Source organism: Microtus oregoni, unplaced genomic scaffold (assembly GCF_018167655.1).
Source record: "Microtus oregoni isolate MIOR12 unplaced genomic scaffold, Mior012 000005F_ref0000423, whole genome shotgun sequence".
Lineage (NCBI taxonomy): Eukaryota > Metazoa > Chordata > Mammalia > Rodentia > Cricetidae > Microtus > Microtus oregoni.
Window position 1 is genome coordinate 10,137,518 of NW_024543064.1, and position 24,078 is coordinate 10,161,595.

General features: G+C 45.4%; 1 protein-coding gene across 3 annotated transcripts in view; it reads left to right on the top strand.

Moving 5' to 3' along the window:
• Window positions 1-14,932: 14,932 nt before the first annotated feature.
• Window positions 14,933-24,078, top strand: part of Prdm2 (PR/SET domain 2) — a 105,728-nt gene continuing 96,582 nt past the window's right edge. For 2 of the 3 annotated variants that reach the window (XM_041651272.1, XM_041651274.1), the window contains exon 1: window positions 14,933-15,032. The gene's annotated coding sequence lies outside the window, so the exon portion shown is untranslated. The remainder of the gene's footprint in view (window positions 15,033-24,078) is intronic. The other variant, XM_041651275.1, reaches the window with a different exon arrangement.

A 24,078-nucleotide genomic window follows, 5' to 3' on the forward strand; every position in this document is an offset into this window, starting at 1 on the left:
TCAGATTGTTGGGTGAATTCTTGCATTGGCGCCTGCCCATCTCTTCCTCCGAATGCTCCCCTAAGGATCTTCTTTTACAGGATCAGGTCTCCTTGCCCACTGATGTACCTTCCCAGTGATGGCACTCTCGCGTGATGGCTCTTTAGGTGCCCCAGTGATGGCTCTCCTGGTGCCGAGATCATATCTCCGTGCTGGTTGGGTAGCTCATAAACAAAGCGCCTACCTTGTTTGCTGCAGGCAGGTTATTGAAACAAAGGAATTCCCGCTGCCTTCCGGATTCGATCCCAGCGCCCAGACAGGCTGAGCTGGGTGCTGTTATGTGCCCAAAGACGGCAGGGAGGCAGAAGTGGGGAGGGTTCTGGATGCACGCTGGGTGAGATAGGAAGAGAGAGGCATTATGTAGGAGTATAGGCCCTGCAGGAAGTAGTTCCTTGTCCTGGGCTGCTGCTGCGGGTCAGAAACTCACTCACCCCAGAGATGGATCTCCTGGTGCCCAGATCAGATCTCTGTGCTGGTTGGCTCTCTGTGGTGTTTGGAGTCTGTCCTGGAACTAGCTCTTGTAGATCAGGCTGGTCTCGAACTCACAGATATCCACCTGCCTCTGCCTCCCAAGTGCTGGGATTAAAGGCGTGTGCCACCACCGCCTGGCTTCTTTCTTTCTTTCTTTTAATTTTTCCCCCACTCCTTTCCTGTTTTCCTTTTGTGCTAGGCATGAAGCCCAGGTCATTTGAGTGGTAGACCAGTTCTCCATCACTGAGCCCCCTCCCCCTCTTTTATTTATTTTTATTTCACTTTATTTGTGTGTGTGGTGTGCATGTGTGTGTAGACATGCGCACCCATCTGTGCATATGCAGCGGCTAAAATCAATGAGCCCCAGAGATCTACATGTCACCGTCCAAGGCTCTTGGTTACAGAAGCACTCTGAGCAGTGTTTACATGGGCGCTGGCCATCTGAATCATGCCCTCATGTATTTTGACGACTGAGCTAGCTCCTCGAATCCTTCCTCCCTCCCAATACTTTTCCAACATGGATTTTGGGGAAAGGAAAGTAAGTGTGTGTTGGCTTTGGCAGAAATATCCAGTCATCCTTCAGTCCCAACCCCCTTTCTCATGGCTCTCTGTCCTCAGTCACCAGGTGACCTCACTGACAGGTTGAGTGTGCTTTGCTGACATGCAAGCAAGCAGATTTCCATCATTGGGATTTGATTGTTTTTGTGTTTTAAAAAAACTAAGGTATAAGCCATATGCCATAAAACCGCTCCTTCTAGATACACAATTAGGCGCCGTCCTGCTTATTCAGTTTCGCAACCATTGCCAAAGTGGGGAACATTTGCATCCACCCCAAGAGAAACCCCATCTACAAATGTCCCTGTTCTATGTCCCCAGTAGAGGCAGCCACCAGTCCCCTTTCTGCTTCTGTTGATTTGTTTTGCTAATTCCCAATGCAAATTATGATGTCAAATAATCTGGGGCCTTTCGCACCGGGCGTCTCTCACCTAGGACAGTGACTTCAAGCTTCATTCTCAGTGAAGCTCCTATGGGTGTTTTGCCTGTTTTATGACTGACTGCTACTCCGTTTGGGTGAACCCAGCTTGGGAGCTGTTTGCATTTGGGGCTCGTATAGATGGTGCTGTCTTGGATGTTTGAGCATGGATGTCTGTACGGACATGTTTTCTCGATTCTCTTGGGTGTGTGTCTAGGCATGGGCCACGTGGTAACTATGCATGACTCTTCCAGGACTTGTCAAGCAGTTTGCCAAGATGCTGCTTCACTTGGCATCCCTGTCGGTGGGACATAAGCACCCTGATCATCTCAAGGCCCAGCCAGCATTTGCCATTGCTGCCTACTGATGACAGCTTCCCCAGTGGGTGGGAAGTGGTAGCTCATGATTTTGATCGGGATTTCCCTAAAAGCAAGTAATATTCCGGATCTTTTCATGTGCTTACTGGCGATTTGCATGTCTTCTTGGGGGAATGTATATTCAAGTATTTTTTTCCTTAAAAACAACAAACAACAATAACAAAAAAATGGGGCTGGAGAAATGGTTCAGTGGTTAAGAACATTTGCTGCTCTTCCAGAGGACCTGGGTTCAATTCCTAGCACTCATATGGTGACTTAATAGTTACATGCGATCTGACACTCTCTTCTGACCTCCATGGCATGTATGTGATACACACACACACACACACACACACACACACACACACATATATATATATATATATATATATATATATATATATATATATATATATATTGCAGGGAAAACAACCATGCATATAAAATATAAAATTTTAAAAAACCAAAATTTAAAAAAACAGACAATTTTTCTTTGTGGTATTGAATTGTAAATTCAGCAACAATTATTCATATAATCTGGACAGGAGATACTTACCAGAGACACAGCTTAAATTTTTTTTTAGGTTTATTATTTTATGTGTTTGAGTATTTTGTTGAATGTATGTGTGTGTACCACATACATGCCTGGTGCCTGTAGAGGTCAGAAGAGGGCATAAAATCCTCTGTATCTGAAGCTATGGATGTCTGTGAGCTTCCATGCAGGTGCTGCAAACTGAGCTTGGGTTCTCTGGAAGAGCAGCCAGAGCTCTTAAGTGCTGAGCCATCTCTCCTGACCCATAGAGACATATATTATAAGTATTTCTGTCATTGGGTAGCCTTGCTGTCTTGATGGCTTTATTTATTACTGGGATTTTAACTTGGTAAGATCCAAGTCATCTTTCCCTCTAGCTGCTTCTGAGCTTATCACGTCGGAAAGTCCCTGCCTACCCAAGGTCACGGAAATTTACTCCTGCGACTTGTACAGGTATTATCATCTTAGCTCCCTGGTGATTGAAAGTCAAGGTTGATGACTCGGGAATGCTTTGACCTCCAGGCGAGATATACTGTGGCTTCAAAAGTTCGTCGTAAATCCCAGTCCTGTGAGGACCCAGGTGTGTCAGCTCACATTCCCATCTCCCATCCCCTGTGTGTTGCTCTGTAAACCCATGACAAATGAACAGATGCATGTGGACAGGCTAAACTCCAGGCGGGTTTCCTGACACAAAGTAGTTTTTCCTTCTACCCAATCCTGGCATGTTCGTCTAACGAGCAGCTCAGTAAAGAGAGATGGAGAGGGCCAGAGGATGGCTCCATGGATAAAGGGGCCTGCCACCAAGCCTGACGATCTGAGTTCAGTCCCTGGAACCCACAGTTGAAGGACAGAATACTCATTATGTAGCCCAGGCTGGCCTTGTACTTGTAACAGTTCTCCTGCCTCAACCTCCTGAGCACAGGGATTTCATAGGCGTGCACCACCACAACACCTGGTCAGAATAGTGACTTCTATATACAACAACTCACACATTTTTTATTAAATATATTTTGTTATTTCAGACGATGCCTTATATATGTTGGTATCATGTAATTTCTATGATATATTCATATACATACATTTATATAGTCTATATTTTATACAGTATTGATTTTGGAATTTGTCACTGGAAAAAACTCCCATTAATCACAAATATTGAATTCCATAGTAATGTAAGAGAATAAGCATCAAGTTATGCAATAGTGCGCTCTTTATTTGTTTTGTATGTTGTGTGCAATGGGAGATGACTTGCATACTTTTTTACTTAAATAGTTGTCATTGCTTAAAATGTGGACAATTTCATAAAAACAATGTAAATAATTTGGGGAATTTGGAAATTTTGTTTTGTATTAAGAATGGAGATTTGTAACGTGGCCCAGACTGGCCTCCAATCTTTCTGACTTTGTTTCTAGAGTGCTGGAATTATTGGTGGACACTGGTTAAAACATTTATTATTTCCGAAGATGTTTATTTAATTTTATTGTATGTTTGTGAGTGTTTGCTTGAATTACGGATATGTACCACAGGAATGCAGTACCTGCAGAGGCTAGAAGAGGGAGTCAAATCCCCGGGAGCAGGAGTTACAGGGGGCTGTGAACACCAGGTCCTTTGCAAGGGTGACAATAATCTTACCTGCTGACCCATCTCTCCAGCCCATAATATTGATTTTTTTAGAGCATTTTTCAGAATCCAAGACATAAACTATTTGTATTTCAAGATACCTCTCATCTATTATGGCTGCTCTTAGTGCTCAGATGTGAAAGTGCCCTGGAGAAATGTGTACAAATGCAACCAGAACCAAACCTTTTTAGAACTAGAGGGAAACTTAGGGGCTTAGTTTTAACCCTTTTATTTTACAGACTTAATATAAAACAGACCCAGAAATATTAGGCGTCACCACTAAGGTTGTCCAAATGCCTAAACCACGACCACTCAGAAACAAAGACCAAAGCAGCAGCGTCTATGATGGCTAAAATAAATACTTTACAGAGAGGCGCAGGAGTCCATTTTACACTTCAGCGCTCTTCAGGAATCTCACACAGGAGACGACGTCCCTGCTGAAATGTTTGTTTGCCCTCCTGTGAGGACAGTCGTGGTATTTCAGCACCGTCAATTATAAGAAGCTGCGGAGGACCTGTGACTTGTGATGACAGCCCCACGGTGGATTCAAAACCCAGTCCATAGGCATGCCTATTGTGAGTGTTCATCATGGCAGAAGGCGCGGAGGGAGCTTGAGCCTCATGGCCCAGGGCAGCTGCTTCCTCTGCTTTGCTCTGTCTGTCTGCTGGAAAGCAGTCTGCATCCCGGTGACTAAGGGGATGCTAATGAGCTGTCAATCTTGCCGGTAAATTGTTTTGACAACTGCTCCTGGAGAAGAATACATAGCGGGTGTTCTGTGCATCCAGCGCTTCCAGCACTGTGCCTGCCCTGCCATTTTCCTGCATGAGACACCCCAAGATAGGGACTGTCCCTCGCCAGTCCTACTGGAGCTTTAGTGAGGGGATATTTTTAGATCCAGTCACCGCAGTGCTGGGCTGTGAAGCTTCAGTCTTCTGAGTGCTGAGAGGCCCCTTTGGCATGCTGCCTCTTTGGGCTTGCCGAGCACACTCCTGACATATCTTAGAACAGAAAACTATGCCACTTGAATGTGCTCAGCCTTAAAAATAACCAGACAAAAGGATACAATTTAGACAAATAAAATGGCAATACTCCTACGTGACTAACTCATTTATGTTTTTGATTTTTGCAACAAGGGTCTAACAGTAGCCCTGACTGGCTCAGAACTGGCCATGTAGACCAGGCTGGCTTCCAGACTCATGGAGATCCACCTGCCTCTGTTTCCTGAATGCTGGGGTGACACATGCATACCAATCCCCCCATACACACACTTGTGCACGCACACGTACACACGTACACACGTACCCCTAAAGAAAACTGACTCTCTCTCTCCCAGCAGCCACCACCTGTCAATAACCCCTTAGCTCTAGTGGGAGCTCCTGAGCCTCTTTCCTCTCTATGCCGGAACGCTGACTGGCTTGCTCTCATGCAGGTCTTGTGCGGGCAGCCACAGCGGCTCTGGGTTCAGGAGTGCAGCAAGCGGAAGACACCGTTTCATTGTGGTCCTTCTCAATCCATAGTTCTTAACAATATTTCCATACCCTCTTCCGCGATGGTCCCTGAGCCCTGAGGGGAGAGGGTGTGATATAGCCGTGCCACTTGAGGTCGAGTGACACGTATTCTCTGTACTTCAGTTGATTCTGCTTTAACTGCTGTCTGCTGCACAAAGATGCTCCTCTGACGAGGTCTGAGAGCTGTACTAATCTGTGGGCATGGAGAGATGAGTTTAGAGGGCAGTTTGATAATATGCTCATTAAGCAAAATAATAGTAGTCTCACCCCTATTAATAATAGTCCTATTATCTCCCCAGGCCTGGGTTCTTGGCCAGATTTACAGTAGCAAAACATGTGTTCCCTTCTATGGATCAGGCCTTCAGCCAACTGAAGAGTGATTGGTTCCCCTCCACACACACAACATTTATACCACTATTGCACCCACGGGTGTATATCACCAGATCAGTCAGTATTGTAGCACATGGAATTCTCAGCTAGGTAAGAATGTTGATTCCGCTCCCACCCGGAGGCTATACAGCACTCTCTGTCACTATGACATCTATCTAGAATTGAAGAAGCTTCTTGGTTAGGATCAGCTCGATGCCTCCATGGCCCATGACAAGTATGTGATGTTTTTACAATAGAGTTTTAGCATTAATTGCCTGTGGACAATCAAGAGTAAGAGCAATAGCTTATATTGTTTGGTCTCCAGGACATGGCTGACTAACAGTTTAAAGAGAGATATCCCACACCTGGGCCAGGGCTTTTGATTTAGCAACCCATGGCTTCTGGGAAGAGTATCATCCTCTGAGTAGGCTACCTCAATTAGACTCGTTTATATGATCTATCTATCTAACATCTAGTCATCTATTATCTATCTACAAAAATGCTAGGTTTCTATATGCCTTTTTTTCAAACACTCTTACTTAGTTATCTGTATCCCAAATCCCTCCTCTTCTGTATTCTTCCATCCCTCTCCCCCTTCCATCCTCTCTCTCCATTTCTCCCTTTCTCCTTTATAGACCATTAAAAAATAGTCTTGCTATGTTGCCTAGGCTGACCTTGAACTCCAAGTTCAAATAATCCTCCCAACCTCCTTAGTAGCTGAGATTTTACAGGCGAGCACCACCACGCCAGGCTCAGATCATTTTTTTCTCTTGCTGGAGATTAAACCCAGGGTTTCCTGCACACTAATCAGGTGGTATACCCCTGACCCACACCCTAGCTCCCTGTGATTATTTTCACCAAAGCTCACTGTGGTCTTACATACAAGATTAGCTTATTCTAGAGTATTCGGTATAGAAACGTTCGTACAGTGTATAAGCGAGCATGTTTGTGATATCGAAATTTCACGAAGGGCGGCAGAAAAGCAACTTTCTGAAGGGTTTGATTGAGCGTTTGATTTTAGGATGAGTCTCTCCTGGCAGGGAGGCGTAGTGGCCAGCAGCAGGCACGGCAACAGGAGTGGGAAGCTGTGAACTCACCTCAAGTCCAAGCAGGAAGCAGAGAGAGTTCAACTAGATGTGGCAAGAGGCTTTTTAACCTCAAAGCCAAACCGTTCCCAGTGACATACTTCCTCCAACAAGAACATAACTCCTAAACCTCCTCAGACAGTGTCACCAATTGAGGACCAAGTTTTCAAATGCCTGAGACCATGGAGAACATTCCTTATTCAAACTACCACAGGAATGGATTAAGAAAAAAATCTGAAAGAACTCTTGGGATGGGAAAAAATAATAGAAAGTGGACAATAGCCCTTCTTAATTTTTTTTTTTTTGTATGAGCCTGGGCTCCATATTCCAGTCAAAGAGAAACGTATCTCAAGGTGAGGCTGGAAAATCAAATGCAGAGTTATCCAGTACAGCTTTGTGAACAGCTGTGGTATTTGCAGCCAGATAGTCCTTTGATATGGAAGATATTTTCCTGTACCAAGTAGAATGGTTAGCAGCCTGTCTGACCAGGACCGCCTAAAGGCCAGGCCTGCTCTCAAGTCAATGATGATACTGGGGCTGCCTTGCAAAATGGATCCTGAAGATAGAATGCCTTATTCAGTTTCACAATTAAAGTTAGTCGCAGCTGACTTACGGAGGCCCATATCAATGCTTTCAAAGCCCTAACAGGTCATCACCCTGCCTAGGACACCTGTATGGTTGCCTCATACTGTTGAAACAACCTTCGTGACAAAGGAATGCAATGCACTCTTATCATGAGTGCAAAAGAATTCATATTTCTCTTCGTAGTCCAAGGATCTTATGAGGAAATCAGAGTTTCGATCCCCTGGGCAGGACAGAGGAGGGAGGAAACGTGAATTGAAGGCATAGTCTTCCCAATGTGGAGGACAGAGTCTAGGGCCTGCCTCCAGCTAAACCAGCATTCTACCACTGAACTGAGTCCCAGCCTTGGCCTTGGCTAATATTTCTATTTTAGAGATGATATTTAAATGACCAAAGAGAGCATTGTATTTCTTATTCAACAGTATTTATGAGGAAGACATCTGTCTGTCACTGAAACCCAATGGTTGGTTTCTCTCTCATGGTGCTTGAGATACTTTTGGGGTATAAAACACACATGTTCAGGCGCTGCACTGCAGGAGGCAGTACCATGTAGCTGCAGGTACGGGTTGTGATGAGACCTATAGAAAGAGGAAACGACCCATGTGGGCTCTGCTTCGGGACTGGGTAATGTCTTCCAACACTCCTATACTCTGGGACCTCAGAATGTGACCTTTGAATGGCATCTTTGCAGATGCAATTCGTTGAGCCCATCCTGGTCTAAGGTGACTCTCAAATACAGTGACTAGTATTCTTCCCAAGAGGCTTGTGAAGGCAGAGGCTGCTGAAGGGATATGGTCTACAAGCTGGGGGCAGTACAGAGGCAAACCCAGAATGCGGAGAGACGCGCAGCAGGCTATGTCCCTGGGCCTTCAGGATAAACCGACCCTACCCTTACCCTCAGGCTGCTGAGGAAGCGTGCGTGTTGTTTTAACCCACAGACTTTGCGCTGTGCTGTTTTCTCCAGAAGCCACACAACTAAGGAAGCGCTCATCCAGAAGCTGGCTTCTAAAGGAAGACCAACTATGGGTGCAGAATAGAAAGGGTGATGGGAGACTCTCAGCCGAACAGCAAAAGAAGCAGCCCTGCATTTCCCGTGTAGAGATGGTTTATGCTGAGAATGTGTAGGGAATGAGCAGTAGTCTACGGAGGAGGACGGCCCATCCTGTCTGCAGTCACCCCCACCCGCAAAGGCAGAGAGTGCGACTTCTAACCGACTCACCTCCCAGTGTGGCCACCTCAGCGTAGCCTGTGGATTTCTGCACCTGATTCATCTTCGGTTCCCTCCCACACTGCTGCCGCTTTCCTGCTGAAAAACATTTCACTTTGTCTTTGTTGCCGGTGGATATGTTTTATTCATGCCATCGTGGTGGTTGGTTAGCGAATTAATTCTGCCTTGGAGGACCGTGGAGATGGAACCTTCCCATTGTGTTCTTGGGAACAAACCATGTAGGCTTTTGAGCCCGGCACACTGGAGCTTCTGAGAAAGGAGCTAAGCAGGCTACTGAGGGGCAGCTGTGTGGGAAAGGCTGGACCTCTTACCTCATTGATTAACATGTTTGGCTCGGCTCACAGAATGCGACGGAAAAATGAAGAATCTGTCATCTGTATCTTGTTTGGCATGGAATAAAGTTATCGTTGCTAGAATTGCTATTTGATCATTTTGAAGTTGCTCTTTTTTTTCTCCTTTGAAAATTCTATTTTTAAAATGTATTTATGTATTTTATGTGTATGGATATTTTTCCTGCTTGCATGTCTGTGCACCACATGCATGCCAGGTCCCTGCAGAGGCCAGAAGAGGGCATTGAATCCCCTGGGACTAGAGTTATTGTGAGCTGCCACGTGGGTGCTGGAAAGAAAACCCAGTGCTCTAAACTGCGGAGCCATCTTTCTAGCCCTCTTTTTCTTCTTTTTAAAAAATACTGTTTAATTTTTCGCAGGGGAGAGGGCCTGCCTGTGGGTTTGGGTATGGTCGCACATGCCTAGAATTCCAGGAAGCAGAGGCAGGAGTGGTAGCAGTTCTCAAGGTTATCTCCAGTCACTTGGCAAGGTCGAGGTCAGCTTGGGCAAAAGGAGCCTGTCTCAAACAAAACAAAATAAAACAAAACACCTGTGGCAGGCAGGAACGATGACTCAAAGGATAAAGAACTTGCTGTAGACGTTGAAAAAATGAGAGTTTGGATCCCCAGCATGCATGGAAGTGGTGGGTGAGGGTAGCCGCTCACCAAAAATTCCAGTGCCCTGGAGGTTGAGACAGGGGATCCCAAGGTTACCTTCTAACTAACGAGACTAGCTGGATCTATGAGCTTCCGGTTCAGTGAGACACTCTGCCTTAGTTAATAAAGTGGAGAGCAATCAAGAAAGACATCTGATGTCAGCCTTTGGCTTCCACAAGCACATACGTGAACTCACACATGCAAGGACACATACATACCACACACATACACACGTAAAGCCACCCCCCCCCCCCCAAACAGTGTGGAGAGTCAGTCCTGAAGGGCCCGGCAAGAGCAGGCTTTGCAGTTCTAAGCTCTGACTACGTTGTAAGCTGCTTTTCTCAGTCCAGTCCTCTAGCCCGGCTTCCCCATTCTTGCAGAGCTGGGACGGTGTCTGGTCCCCCGAGCCCTGGTGCACCTTGAGGACTGGAAGCAGCATGAGCAGTGGACGCCACACAGTTCCTTGACTTGGTCTCTGACTCGGTCTCTGACTTGATACCAGCTGTCTGGCTATGACGAGCTCAGCTTCAGCGTCTTCCGTAAACTGCAGGAGTTAATACTGTGTTAAGGCTGAAGACACAGTGTCAACAGAAGGCACTCAGTACAGGTGACTTCCTTCCCCTGCTTATAGCTCAGTCTCACTACTGTGAGCAGCAGCTGAATTGTGGGGCCGCAGCAGGTTTCTTAGGAGACAGTGTTGTTCCAAGTGTTTGTCGGACAAGAAAATACAGCTTTTGTCCCCAGGATGTCTAATGTCTAGTTTTGAACTTCATTTTTTTTTTTTCCTGAGACAGGGTGTCTCAGTGTAGCCCTGGTTGTCCTGGAACTTGTTCTGTAGACCAGGCTGATCTTGAACTCAGAGATCTGCCTGTCATTGCCTCCTGAGTGCTGGCATTAAAGGTGTGTGCCACCATCACCTGGCTAACTTTATTCGTGTTTATCTAAGGATAATCAAGAAAATAAGATTTACATCTTTTGGTTGCTCATGTGATTAAGATGTCATTGCTTCCTTGGGTGAATGATGTGCAGAGGGATGGAGGAAAAGAAAGAAGGACAAAGGGACCAAACCAAGGAGGAACTGCTTCCTGTTGAAAAATAACGTGTCGTCAAAAGAAAAAAGACTTTGTTTTGTTTCCATTTTGTTGTTTTTAAGGTGAACAGTGCATTATGTGAACAAGCAAGGTTATGAGGCAGGTTCCTCATTGTTGGGGCTACTTACTATGATGGCACCTTTGATCTTTTCAGTGCTGTTCTTGCCTGACAGTTTGTGGGGGGGGCAATATTTAGGATGTGCGCCATCTTTTTTATGCAGCTTCTGTTTCATTCTTTCCCACACTGGTGATTGAACCTAGGACCTTGAACTTGCTAGGTAGGGGCTCACTAGATTGCCCAGTCTGTCCTTGTACTTACTCAGGAACCTAACAAGCACTTGAACTGTCAGGATCTTCCTGCTTCAGCCTCCCAAACAGATAGGGTGGGAGGCTTCTGTCATCAGGCCTAGCTCTCTCTATGCACACATAGACACACTGTTCCCTTTACCTACTTACTCCAAGTCATGGTTCTCTTGAATGCGATGACAGCTGATAACTGTGGCTCGATTGGCCACCATGACAACATTTACACTAGAATTAATGCTTGAGAGCATATATATGTGTGTGTGTGTGTGTGTGTGTGTGTGTGTGTGTGTGTGCTATCACACAATGACTGTTGGTCTAACTCTCAAGTGTGTGTCTATGCACATATACAGGCACCACGGATGAGATGGTCGCTTCCTACGGAGTCAAACTGTCCAAGTTAAAAACTTGGTCTCATTTCTTACATTGTTTTACTTACGTAGATGAATACTTTGTATACCCTTACATCTGCACATGAGATGACAGCATCCATCAGAAAGTTGTGAGCTGCCATGTGGGTGCTGGGAATTGAACTCAGGACCTTTGGAAGAGCAGTGAGTGCTCTTAACCTCTGAGCCATCTCTCCAGCCCCCTTGGTCTCTTTTAGTAGCTGGGCCATGTCTTCATCGCTGTTGGTCTTAGTTCCCACAGCTGGCCATGAGCTCATCACACCTGGCTCTGATGAGCAGGAGATGAGTCGTGCAGAGTGGCAGAGCCTAGCAGAGAGCAAGGGCTGTCAGCATTCGGGGAGTCTGACGTTCACTCGCACTGCTGCTGAAGAGTAGTTTGAATTCTCTGACCTTAGCTATAAAAGTTTTAATCTTTTGGGAGGGGGCATTCTGTAAATATTGCTGTGGTTCTAATTATAACCACATGCTTTTAAAAGAAACATACAATGTCTGGGCTAATACGTATCTGCTTCAGTCCATTCATGTCGAGAGTCAGGGAGACGCCATTTAAGCCCTTATAAAAAACGATCTATTTTGTGTGTAGGCATTGTTCTGGTCTTTGAGATCCTGCCCTGAAGTTGAGCCGTGAGCAGCATTGCTGTGTTAATGCACAAGGTCAAAATCTGAGCAGAGCTGGGCCAGGTGGCTTGCACAGCATGACGTTTCGTTCCGGTTGCAGATTTTGATAGCGAGTGCATCTCACACTTCCATCTCCTAACACACAGGCGTGAGTTGCTGTTGGGAGCTGTAGATCTCTGGCCCTCCGACTTTCTTTGCCTACCTGGACCCTTTGCCTGCTGAAGTGAACTGAGCAAAACACCTATGCCTACAGCTGCTCTGAGCAGGAGACCTTGATGGCAGGCTGGAGGGCCTGCAGCTGAAAGATTTCCAGAGCTGGACGTGGCCAAGAATCCCTGAGCACAATACAGTGGGCATTGGCATTCTCGTATCAAGGATGACCCGTGTCCGTGTCTCTCTCTGTGTGTCTCTGCCTATGTGATTTTAAGTCTCCAGCCCAGTCCCCGGTTTGTGTACTGTCTTGTAGTGGCACTGGCGCTACAGGACCGCTTCAGGTTTTTACAAGTTGTGATGGAGGTGTCTCAATTCCTTCTCTCATTCATGGGCAACACATTTCACCATTTCAAAGAGGAAAACGACAGTACTTAACATACCACACAGGAAATCATCACTAATGAAATTAAGCTACATTCTCGATAGCATTTTTTTTTGATTCAATAGTATTATTCAGTCTGAAAAGTATCACAGGTTAAAGAATTGAAACATGTCCAAACAGAATACGCAAATCAAAAGTGCATGATGGCTGATTTAGAAATACCTAAGATACACTCAGTGTGGTAGACTAAATAATCATCCCTTCACATCACACTGCATCTAAATCCCGGGAATTTTCAAGCATTGCCTTGTACGGAACTTCTGTGCCTATGACTAAGCAACGAAGAGGTTAACTGTGTCTTATCTGGGGATCCCCAGGGCAACTGTTGGTCTTCTTTTAAAGGAAGAGCAGAGGGAAATCGGACTACCTACAAAAGAGAAAGTGACACGAAGGCAGAGCAGAGAGTGTGAAGACGCTGGCCTTGAAGTGTTGGGTGCCATGGTCACAAGCCAAGGAGTGTTGGCAGTCTCCAGAAGCTAGAAGAAGGAAACGGTCTCCTCTAGTGGCCTCAGAGGAAGTATGGTACTGCTGACACTTTAGCTTTGGCCTACTGATACTGATTTTGAACTCCAGCCTCTACATTTGTAAAAGATTAAATTTCCGTTGTTTTAAGACATCAAATCTGAAACAGTAGCCCCAGGGAAAAAAATAATATCGTCATTTTAGATTAAAGACAGAAAGGACAGCCACTGACTTCTTTGTCGGCCTTCTCCTGGAATGATGCTCCCTGGTTTTACCATGTCACTTTTGACTTGATAGTCCCCTATTTTCCTTTTGGCCATGGCATATAGGTTTTCTTCTAAAATGATGACTTCTGTGGCAGTTTGGTGGTGGATAAGATGCTGGTCTCCCTTTTACTCCCACAGAAGATGACTCAGATGGTTTTGATGCATGGGTTAAGTTGTAAGGCATTAACCAAGTAAAGAGTCCAGTGGTGACTCCTATCACAATCCTATATACTCTAGTGACATGCTCACACACATTTTTTTTTTTAGGTTTACAAACTCTTCCTTGAAGAGTGAAATAAGCAAACCCTTGATGTTTTATTTCCCTTTTCCATGGTCTCTATGGTGACCCAGTCGTTTTCAAGACCTTGACATGGAACATTATCTTCACTTGTCAATAATACTGATGAAACGGTCAGCTACATTGCCCTTATTTACAGTCAGCGTATGCCAAGATCCATGTTGAATGACATGTTTTCTAAATTCCAAGTACATTTCATGAACTTGTCTGTGTGGTGGGATATTTGCACACGGTGTGAGATGTATTTGCTGTGGCTGGTGTAACAAAGAGCTGAATGGCCAAATAGCTAGGCAGGAAGAGGTTAGGAAGAGGTTAGATGCGACACCTGTATCCTTCACCTCTGGCTGCATCTTTCCACAACTTTAGATCGATAGGCAGGCAGCTGGGTTCTTGTCAGACATCTTTTCTGGGGAATGTGCAGAAGCGATCTCTAGTTCGACCCAGTCTATTTCCATCACCACAGTCCAGACATCTGTTTGCTACCTTGTCTGTAAATATTGACTTAGTTTCCAAGGGCAAGGGTTGAGGTGTCACAGCTCCCTGGCATCGACCCAGGTCCATGGCTGACAAATGCCCCCTGGTAAGGGATGAACGCAGCCACCCAGTTGCATCTGCCTTGCGGGAGTTTCATTTTAGTGCATGTGGCTGCCCTGCTCCTTTGCACACAACCGAAGTGGTCTATTTGCCCGACAGGTATAATGAATGGCCTTCACAGTGGACCCTTTCTTCTGCTCTTATTTTGCCTGAGACATGAGCGAGCTCATGGTGTGGTCCTGGATGTCACTATGCAGCTCAGCCTGGCCTTGAATTCACAGAAATCTGCCTGCTTCTGTCTCAATGAATTTTGGCATTAAAGTGTGCGCCACCGTGCCCAGCAGCCCTGACCATGTGAAGGGTGCTGGATTCTCTGAGGAGCAGCTATAACTCTTCCGTGGTCAGCCTGGCCCAGCAATGGCGACGCGGGCTTCTCTCCGAGGGTGACGCTCTGGGGTCCACAGTAAACCAATGATTGACAGCCAGGCCAACACAGCCCGTCAGGGTCACGCCGCGGAGCCCTGTCGGGGCCCAGAGGGGTCGCGAGCCACGAGCTCCGCTTCGGGTCGGTGTCGGGGCGGCGGGCGCCCCGCGACGTCACTTCCGGGCCGGAGCCAAGATGGCAGCGGCGGGGCCGCGGACGCCGGAGCGACGGCGGCGGCGGCGTCGTCTCTGGGCTCGCTGAGGCGCTGGCACGTCGCTTTCTGGTGAGGGGCGGCGGAACTTGGGCGGGCGGGCCTCCGGGGACGCCGCTCGGTGTCGGTGAGGAGCGTGGGCCACCGCGGCGGGGGCGACCGGGCCGGGCGCTAAGGGGGCTGCGGGGCGGGCTGACGCGCCCCCTCCGAGCTCCCACGGAACCGCTGGGGACCGGTGGCGAAAGCTGACCGACGCCTGCGGGCGGCGCCGCGCGGCTCCCGCCCTGCGGCTCTCGAGTCCCCCGCTGACAAGTTTGGGGTCCGCTTTGTGGCGGCGCGGCAGAGTCGGGGTGCGTGGCTTGCGGGCTTGGCGGGGTCCGCACGTGGGCCCCGGGCGGTCCCCATCGGCGGGGCTGTGAGCTCGGCTCTCCTCTTTTGTGTCCCGCCCGAGTGTCTGGGCGCATCAGCATCCCCCGACTTGGTTCTGTGCCTCGAGCCTTTGTGTTTTCCCGTATAGTTTCTGTGTGGCGTGAACCTGGCAGTGGTCCCCGTGAGTGTTTCCCATCGACCCACTGGTGCGTATGTGCGTGTGTCACAGGTGTGCACTAACATACGTGTGACTGATTTCGGTTAGTCAAAAGATCGGTCTACCATGTCTCTGACTGAGGATGACAAGTGAGACACGAAATTCACCTAACAGGTCAGTGTTCTTCCACGATCCACGCGTGAAGCACTAGCCCACGGCCTGGTACCGTTGGGTCGGACCTCTTGAGCATTGGGAACAATCCCACCGAGAACCGGGAAGCCCCGTTGTCCCTTACTACGAAGTTAGAATTTGCACCTGGAGAAATGGGGTTCCTCCCACCCCCCATGTTTCATATTTTGAGGGTTTGGGTGTATTTGACCTATGCACTTGCCTTTTTGCTGAATCCCAGTGCCTTGCCCTTAGAACCCTTTAGCAAGACCCTGGAATGTTTCTGTCTGGAACAAAATGTCTCCAGAGCATGACTTAAGATGTATCTCAAAGTTTTTGTTTACTTCGGGATTATTGTTTAAAGTAACATTTTACAGCAAAAGGAATTTACCAATGGTTCTTTTACCTACTATAGCGCAGACTACGGTATCATCCGTCCTGCCCACGGTGGTATTAAAAAAGGGATAGGAAGTTTGCATCCAGATATTAAGGAGGAACTAAGAGTCATTATGTTGTTTTCTTCTCTGTAGAGTTCTGTTTTTGAGACCGAATGTAGCTGCTACCTTCCAGGCTTTCTTACAAACACCTTATTCGATTTTTAAAAAAAAAATCTTTCCCATGTGAAATTTCAGCTTAGCTTTGAAGACCTTTATAGATCATTTTGTAAGTCCCCTTTCTTTCAAGCCCTGGGAATAGAGCTGTAAACCCATTGTTGGAAGCAACACCCGATTGCATTTGGTGTTATTTTAGGGATCTATTATTTTGTTTTAGGCCGTTGATGCACTTAGGAAAGTTCCTAGACCCAGGGATAGAACGACAATGCTCAATGTTTGCTGTTTGTTGATGGAAGAGCTGGCTTCATTTGGGTTTGTTTTGTGTTTTTACACAGTGCTCAAGATACTAAGGGGCAACTTTGTAATAATGTATTGGATCTGTAAGCACAAAACAGCAAAGTAGTCTCACTGTAAGACAGTTGGAAAACAGAGAAAAGCACAAAGAAGGAATAGAAACCAGACATAACCTTCCGCATCCACAGATAGCCATTGTTAACATTGTAGCAGATTGTCACCAGCCCCTCATGGTGTGCCTGCTTGCATTTCTTTATGCACACATATTCATTTATAGAAGCATTCGCGTCTGTATTACATTTTATACAGAATTGATATGTTGTGTGTATTGATGTAGCTTGGCTTCCATGATGCTGTTGTAAGTGCGTATCTGTCTTTAACTGTTCTTCATTTTGATGTTTAATGGCTGTCTGATATGTGGACGGGCTGTCACTTATCAACCAATTCCACATTGATCTGTAAGGCTTCTAAAGCCTGACATTTTCTTTTCATTAAAATTTGTATGTTTTCTCTCTATGATGAACTTTAAAATTCTGTAGTTACCTAAGATGTGAAAACTGAAAAAAATCTGCTTTTTAGCATCTGTCTACACGTTTTTTGCTTCAGCTACCTTCCTAAGAAGTAACAGTCCATTTCAGCTCCCCGTTATCTCTGCCGCATCTGTGTAGCTCACATGCATGTGCACACAGTTTCTTTTGATGATTATTTTACATTGGTTACTTATTTATTCATGGGACTATTTCTTCAGAATGCTGCTATCTTTTCAAGTTTAGATCTGACTCAGACACCTTTCAGGGTCTGTTAAATCACAGTTGCCAGAGTAGAAAGCACCTTGGATTATTTACTGTCTTTTGACTAGCTCCATGTTAGTTTTAATACATGTACCAGGGGAAGAAAGCCCGGCAGCAAATCTGCAGCATCCTCTAGAAAACGACAGAGTATGTGGACATTGAGGAGGATATGTCAAACCTGCATGTAGAGATCATCTACAGGGACTTCTGGGTGTGAAGGGGAAAGTACCTGCTGAGCGTGGCTTCTGCTCCTGCTGACATGTATTTAGTTCCTTCATAATTTGTGTGCTGGCCATCAGCAATTACAGTGCCTGGTGTCATGGCCTCATGCTTGCCTTTTGAAGTTAGGAATTTTTAGTTAGAACTATAAAACATGGTTTTCATAGAGCAGGCTGGGGAAAGCTACTGAGTCTGTTAGTAGGGATAGCATATTTAGTTCCAATAAAACTTTATTTTTCAGCTACTGTACTGTTGACATTTGGACTGTGTTTTTTACTGTGTCTTTGTTGGAGGTATCTCTCTTGTCCATGATGGAATGCTTAGCAGCAAACCTACCCCATAAAGTGCCAGTGGTTCCTCCCTCAGTTGTGACAAGCCATGAAATAAGTCACCAGACATTGCCAGGTGTCCATTGGGGAGACAAAAATTGCACGATTCTCAACTACCTCATTGACTGACAGTTCCTTTGCTGGGTGGTTGAATCATGGCAGCAGTTAAGGCTTCTCAAAGAGCTCTAAGAATAGATGCTGTGGTTTATACCTTGAAGGAGGGAATGGGCTTCCTATCCAAATTCCTTTTAGCATCATCTTTTGTGACTACAGAGCAGCTCACTCTCTGCAGTTGAATATTGGCATCGTTTTGTGGCAAGAGATATGGTAGTGTGAGATAGCCTGGAGATTATGAAGTTTTCATGACATGGGGTTGGCAGTCCCAGTATGCAGATTAAATTATTATGAAATTTAAATAAATTTGCATAGAGTTGATGGATGGTGAATAATTTAAGCATTTGGTCTATTATGCTGAATAGCACAGAAATAACTCTTTTCTTCTAGAAAATGAGACTTGAAGCAACTCCTTGAAGATTGATAATGAAAGCCAAATTGTGCTTTTTCTAAAATCTCCTTTTTTTCCTTTCCTTAAAAACAAACAAACAAAAAACCAAAAAAACCCCAACCAGTGTGGGTTATGCACAGAAACTTGTCCTAAGGAAGGAAAGCTTTCTTTTGGAATGCTTACCTGACACCAGTGCATTACATTTTAATAATAGGGAATTGATCTTCATGGGAAATGTGTCATTAATGCACTTTCCACTGGGGGAGAAAATATGTCTCCAAATCTTTATTCTTAATCATTCTAAGTCAAAATTGTATTGCTTGTGGTTCTCTTTTATTTATTTATTTTTGGTGGTGAAATGATATTTAATCAGAATGCACCATTAAATAAAATATATGAAAAAAACCCTGCCTTTGGAGCTGTAATTAGTAATGAATGGTTTTTCTGAATTACAGAAATATATGAAAAATTCCAGTGCAGTGAATACATGTATCATTTAAGTATTTTTTCTTAAAGGGAATGGTCTTCTTCTCCACCTCCTTCAAGAATGAGTTAGAGGCATTGTATATAGTCCGCCTGGTTACTACAATGATAAATGCTTATTTTTTCCTTAATTATACTATGTAAGTAGTAGTTCTTCGGATCTTGGTTCATGTCATACCTATACTATGTTCTCATTTCTTGCCCCTGGAATGTGCAATAAAAAAGTTTTATTGAATCTATATTTTCCAACTATTTTGGTGAAAAGAATATTTTGTAATCCTTGCAATAAATCATATTAAGCTTTGCTTTAAAAGAGCTGAATTACTTCTTGGCACAGTGTGTCTGAAATATGTAAAGCTAAATGGAAACGTTAGCTTGATTACTGTGGGCAGCCCATCTGGAAATTGGTAAAACCTACATATTTTATATGTACTTACATGTAGGTTTTCTAAGAGTGTCTCATGGGAAATTAATTTAAATGATACTTTCAAAATTGGAAAAGAATTGTGAGGTTTCCCAAACCTGTATGTACTTGAGCATGAATTCTGTATGTTTCTTTTCTTTTTTTTTTTTTTTTTTTCGAGACAGGGTTTCTCTGTGGCTTTGGAGCCTGTCCTGGAACTAGCTCTGTAGACCAGGCTGGTCTCGAATTCACAGAGATCCGCCTGCCCCTACCTCCTGAGTGCTGGGATTCTGTATGTTTCTTAAGACTGTTTTCAGACAATGTATATTAAGCATATTTTGGAGACCATAAAAATGACATTTAAATTGGTTCTCTGAGGCTTAAAGACTTTGCCATAATTCGACAAGTCTTGGCTTGCAAGATAGAGGTTTTGAAAAGGAAGGCTCTTGGAGGTAAATTTAGATGCTTAATTGTGAAGCCCTGTTCCCACATTAGAAGATATGGGGATATTGTCTGCATATAGCTCTGTTTTCTCTGTAGCTTTGGAACCTGTCTTGGAGCTAGCTAGCTCTTACAGGCCAGGCTGGCCTCGAACTCATAGAGATACGCCTGCTTCTGCTTCCCAAGTATTGGGATTAAAGGTGTGCACCACCCCAGCCCAGCTTTCTTTTCTCTTCTTAATGTTTGCAAAGTGGGGGACAGATAATACCCCCCCCCCCCCCGGGATATTTTGAGCTGAATAGGTAAAGAATCCGCAAGCAGGGCCAGTAAGATGGCTCAGCATGTTAAGGCTCCAGGACCCAGTAGTAGAAAGGATTAACCCAGGGGTTGTCCTTTAACCTGTGATGCCTACACACATACACACACACACACACACACACACACACACTGTGATATAAGAACACTTTAAAACCCGGACCTTTAATCCCAGCACTCGGGAGGAAGAGGCAGGCATATCTCTGTTTGAGGCCAATCTGGTCTACAAGAGCTAGTTCCAGGCCAGGCTCCAAAGCTACAGAGAAACCCTGTCTCGAACCACCCCCCCCCCCCAAAAAAAAAGAACACTTTAAAAGATGCAAGAAGTTTATTGTTTTTGAAAAACCAACATTATTGCTTTTGAAAACCAACATTTTCCTTAGATATTCCAGTGCAGTGTGTCTTGAGAGATAATATGACGTTGTTGAGAAAATTGTCCTTAGGCTTTTCGAACCCCCACCCTACACACACACACACACACACACACACACACACACACCGGACGTAGCACAAGAGGCAACTGTTCACTCATCTCCATGCTTCCCACAGAGTCAAATCCATGTCTTCTCCCTACGGACATTTTCTCTCTTGGCAGTCCTCTTTCTCGAGGCACCCCAGTGAGACTAAAAATCTCTGCAACTCTATCTCTGACCTCCATGCCAGTCTGCAAGGAGACCAGTTTTCTCCTCTGACGGGTGTAGCTTTCTTTGGGAATGCCTGCCCTCTTGGGAGCATCAGATGCCGACATGGAGCTCACCCTCAGCACTTTCCGTTTCAGTCCATCCCTGTTCCCGACTGCTGTGTTTTTCAGTGTCTTCACAGCCTCCCTGTTAGTCACCTTCTTTCCACACTCTAGATTATTTCTGCCATCTCTTGTTTCCTGTAAACTGTAGTGTGGAGACTTTTGTGTGTGTGTCTTTTCAGTTATCTTGTGTGATTCAGGCTCTACTAGCTTATTAGCTTTGGTCTCTTTGTGTAAATTTTCCTTAAATACCAGACTGTATTTTGTTTATGGTGTCTCCTCAGTCAGAAAGGCTCCGTCGCTCCTCCCAGGTAAATAAGGCCTTCCTAACAGACTGTTCTGAGACCATCTGTCCTCCTCCAGGTGACGTGGCCTTTGCTTTTCAGCAATCCCGCTTCTGACTTAGCCTGCAGACAGACCTCCAGGGCTTGGGAGCAGGCTGAGAGGGCAACAGTATCTGGAGAGCCCTACTGTGCTGGGTTGTTTTTTGTTGCCTTGACTCAAGCTAGGGACATCTGGGAATGTCATCTGAGAAAGTATCTCTGCCAGACTGTTGTGTGGGCATGTCTGTGGGGACTCTCTTGATTGTTAATTGATGTGGGAGGGTCCAGTCCACTGTGGACAGTGTCAGCCCTGCGAGGGTGGTCCTGGGTTGTATAAGAAAGCAGGCTGAGCAAGGCAGTAAGTAGCTTGCCTACATGATCTCTGTTTAAGTTCCTATCCTCACTTCTCTCAGTGATGGGCAGAAGCGTAAGATGGAATGACTCCTTTTGTCCCCAAGTTGCTTTTGATCAGCAACAGAAAGCAAACTAGGATGCGTACCACAAGGTCAAGTTCAGATTTGCCCTGGAATGCAAAGCCCCCTAGAACTGTCCTCATCTTTTTTGTTCTTTCTTTCTGTACCTTTGCATGCAGGGCACTATTTTACTGAACATAGCCGACCAATATCAAGAGATTTCATGTTTTTATCATCAACTCCTAGACATTTACTTTTATGTTGAATTGAGAACTATTGCCAGCTGGTGATGGCCTTTAATCCAGCACTTGGGAGGCAGAGGCAGGTGGCTCTTTGTGAGTTCAAGGCCAGCCTGGTAAGTTATTTTGAGGAAATGTACCTATCTTAAAAGAGTAACAACAACAAAAACAACTCCTGTGTATTCAATTCTTAAACTGTAGATCATTGTATTCACTTTGTAGACCGAAGGTATTGCTACTGTTTTTAAGTGGTCTTGAGAACAGTGGTTGCTCATTTACAGTATAAACCCCAAACCTCAGATTATACAAACTAGCTCCTGTCCTAAATGAAAAATCCCTCACTGAAGTGACATGAATCCTGTGATGTCCATGTGGCCAGCAGCATGATCAAGCACAGTGCCAGCAGCAGCAGTGGCCGGTGTAGGTCACAGTTCTCGGCTTCTCACCTGGAGTCTCAGGAAACCCATTGTGGGTCTGAGTTCTGTACACGATTAGTTTTCTTGTGTTGCGCAGTGTGTGGAAAAACCTTGAGAGCTGCAAGCTGCCTCCGAAGCGTGAGAAGATGAAACCTTTGGGAGTCTCTGAGTTAAATTTGCACTGGGGTGACATACTCACCATGTTCATGTTGCAACTCTTAGCGGGAGTCCTGAATATCTCTTACTCTTCAGTGTTTAACTATAAAGGCAGTGCTGTATTGGGAATTCTCGTGGGAAAAGTCACTCGAGGCAATCAGCTGAGACTTTGTAGGGTAACTGGAATGAGTTAGACTCACTTTAGACATTCTTCATTGTAGTAATTAGGGGCGGTGGGGCTGCAACCCCAGCACCCCAGCTGCCTGCTTGGCTAGCTTATGCCCCGAAATAATTACACGGACACTGTATTCTTTTAATAACTGCTTGGCCCATTTCTATCTAGCCTCTTCTCGGCTAACTCTCACACCTGGACTAGCCCATTTCTAATATTCTATGTAGCACAGCTAGGTGCGTTTACCGGGAAGATTCTAGCCTATGTTCATCCTTGGTCGGAGCTTCAATTGCGTGCATCTTCCCTGGAGCGGGGAGCATGGCGTCTCTCTGAGGCGTCTGCTCCCGAGAGGAGAGCTGTGGAGTCTGCGCTTACTTCCTCTTTTTTTTTTTTTTGTTTAAACCGAAAAAGGGGAAATGATGGAGGAAGGTCATTGGTTAAATAAAAAGAAACTGCTTGGCCCTCATTGGTTAGAAGATAGGTGGGAGGAGTAAACAGAACAGAACGCTGGGAGGAAGAGGAAGTGAGCTCAGACTCCACAACTCTCCTCTCGGGAGCAGATGCCTCAGAGAGATGCCATGCTCCGCTCTCCCGGGCAGACGCACGCCGATGAAGCAAGCCGCCAGGTTAGACATGCTGAACCTTTCCCGGTAAGACCGGTGCTCACAGATTATTAGAGATGGGTTGATCGGGATATCAGAATTAGCCAGTAAGGGCTAGAGCTAAAGGGCCAAGCAGTGTTTAAATGAATACAGTTTGTGTGTTGTTATTTTGGAGCATAAGCTAGCCAGGCTGCCGGGGTGCTGGGGATGCAGCCCCGCTGCCCTTATTACTACACTTCATGAAGCTTGTCTTTTGAGGGTTTGTGAAGATTTTACTTCCTTTTCCAATAATTACAACTTTTTATACAACTAACAAAATGTCAGGAATCTTTTAGTTGAAACTTCTTTATGCTGGTGCCGTTTTGCAGAATGTGCAGTCAGCAGTGGGTCGCAGTTCTTTGGTTGGACCCTTGTAACTCTGGATTTGTAGTGGCCCCCAGGCAGAGCACAGGGTTTGAGCAGAAAGCACAAGTGCTCCTGCCCCGTTCCCGCCTCTGTGCTGATCTTTACATCTGCAGTTTTTTTTTAATTTTTTTTTAAAATATTTATTTATTTATTATGTATACAATATTCTGTCTGTGTGTATGTCTGCAGGCCAGAAGAGGGCACCAGACCTCATTACAGATGGTTGTGAGCCACCATGTGGTTGCTGGGAATTGAACTTAGAACCTTTGGAAGAGCAGGCAATGCTCTTAACCACTGAGCCATCTCTCCAGCCCATGCAGTTTTGTTTGTTTGTTTTTTTTTTTTGACAATTAGTCGTTAAAATAAGGAAAATTTTGGTTCAAGGATGTTTTGGTGGGATAGGATTATTTCTCCCAGGAAAATTGACACTGATCTTGTTCTTGGTCCAGTGAGGGGATATCTGCGGCTACAGCGAGAGATAAGATAACTCATAGTATAGTAGGCTTGAGACCCATGGCGGAGGAAATCCCATGTCCAATGACGTCTGCCCTAGGTATATGATGAAGGGAATAAGGGAGAATACTAATAGATGTCTTTACTCTCCACGGCAGATGATAATCTA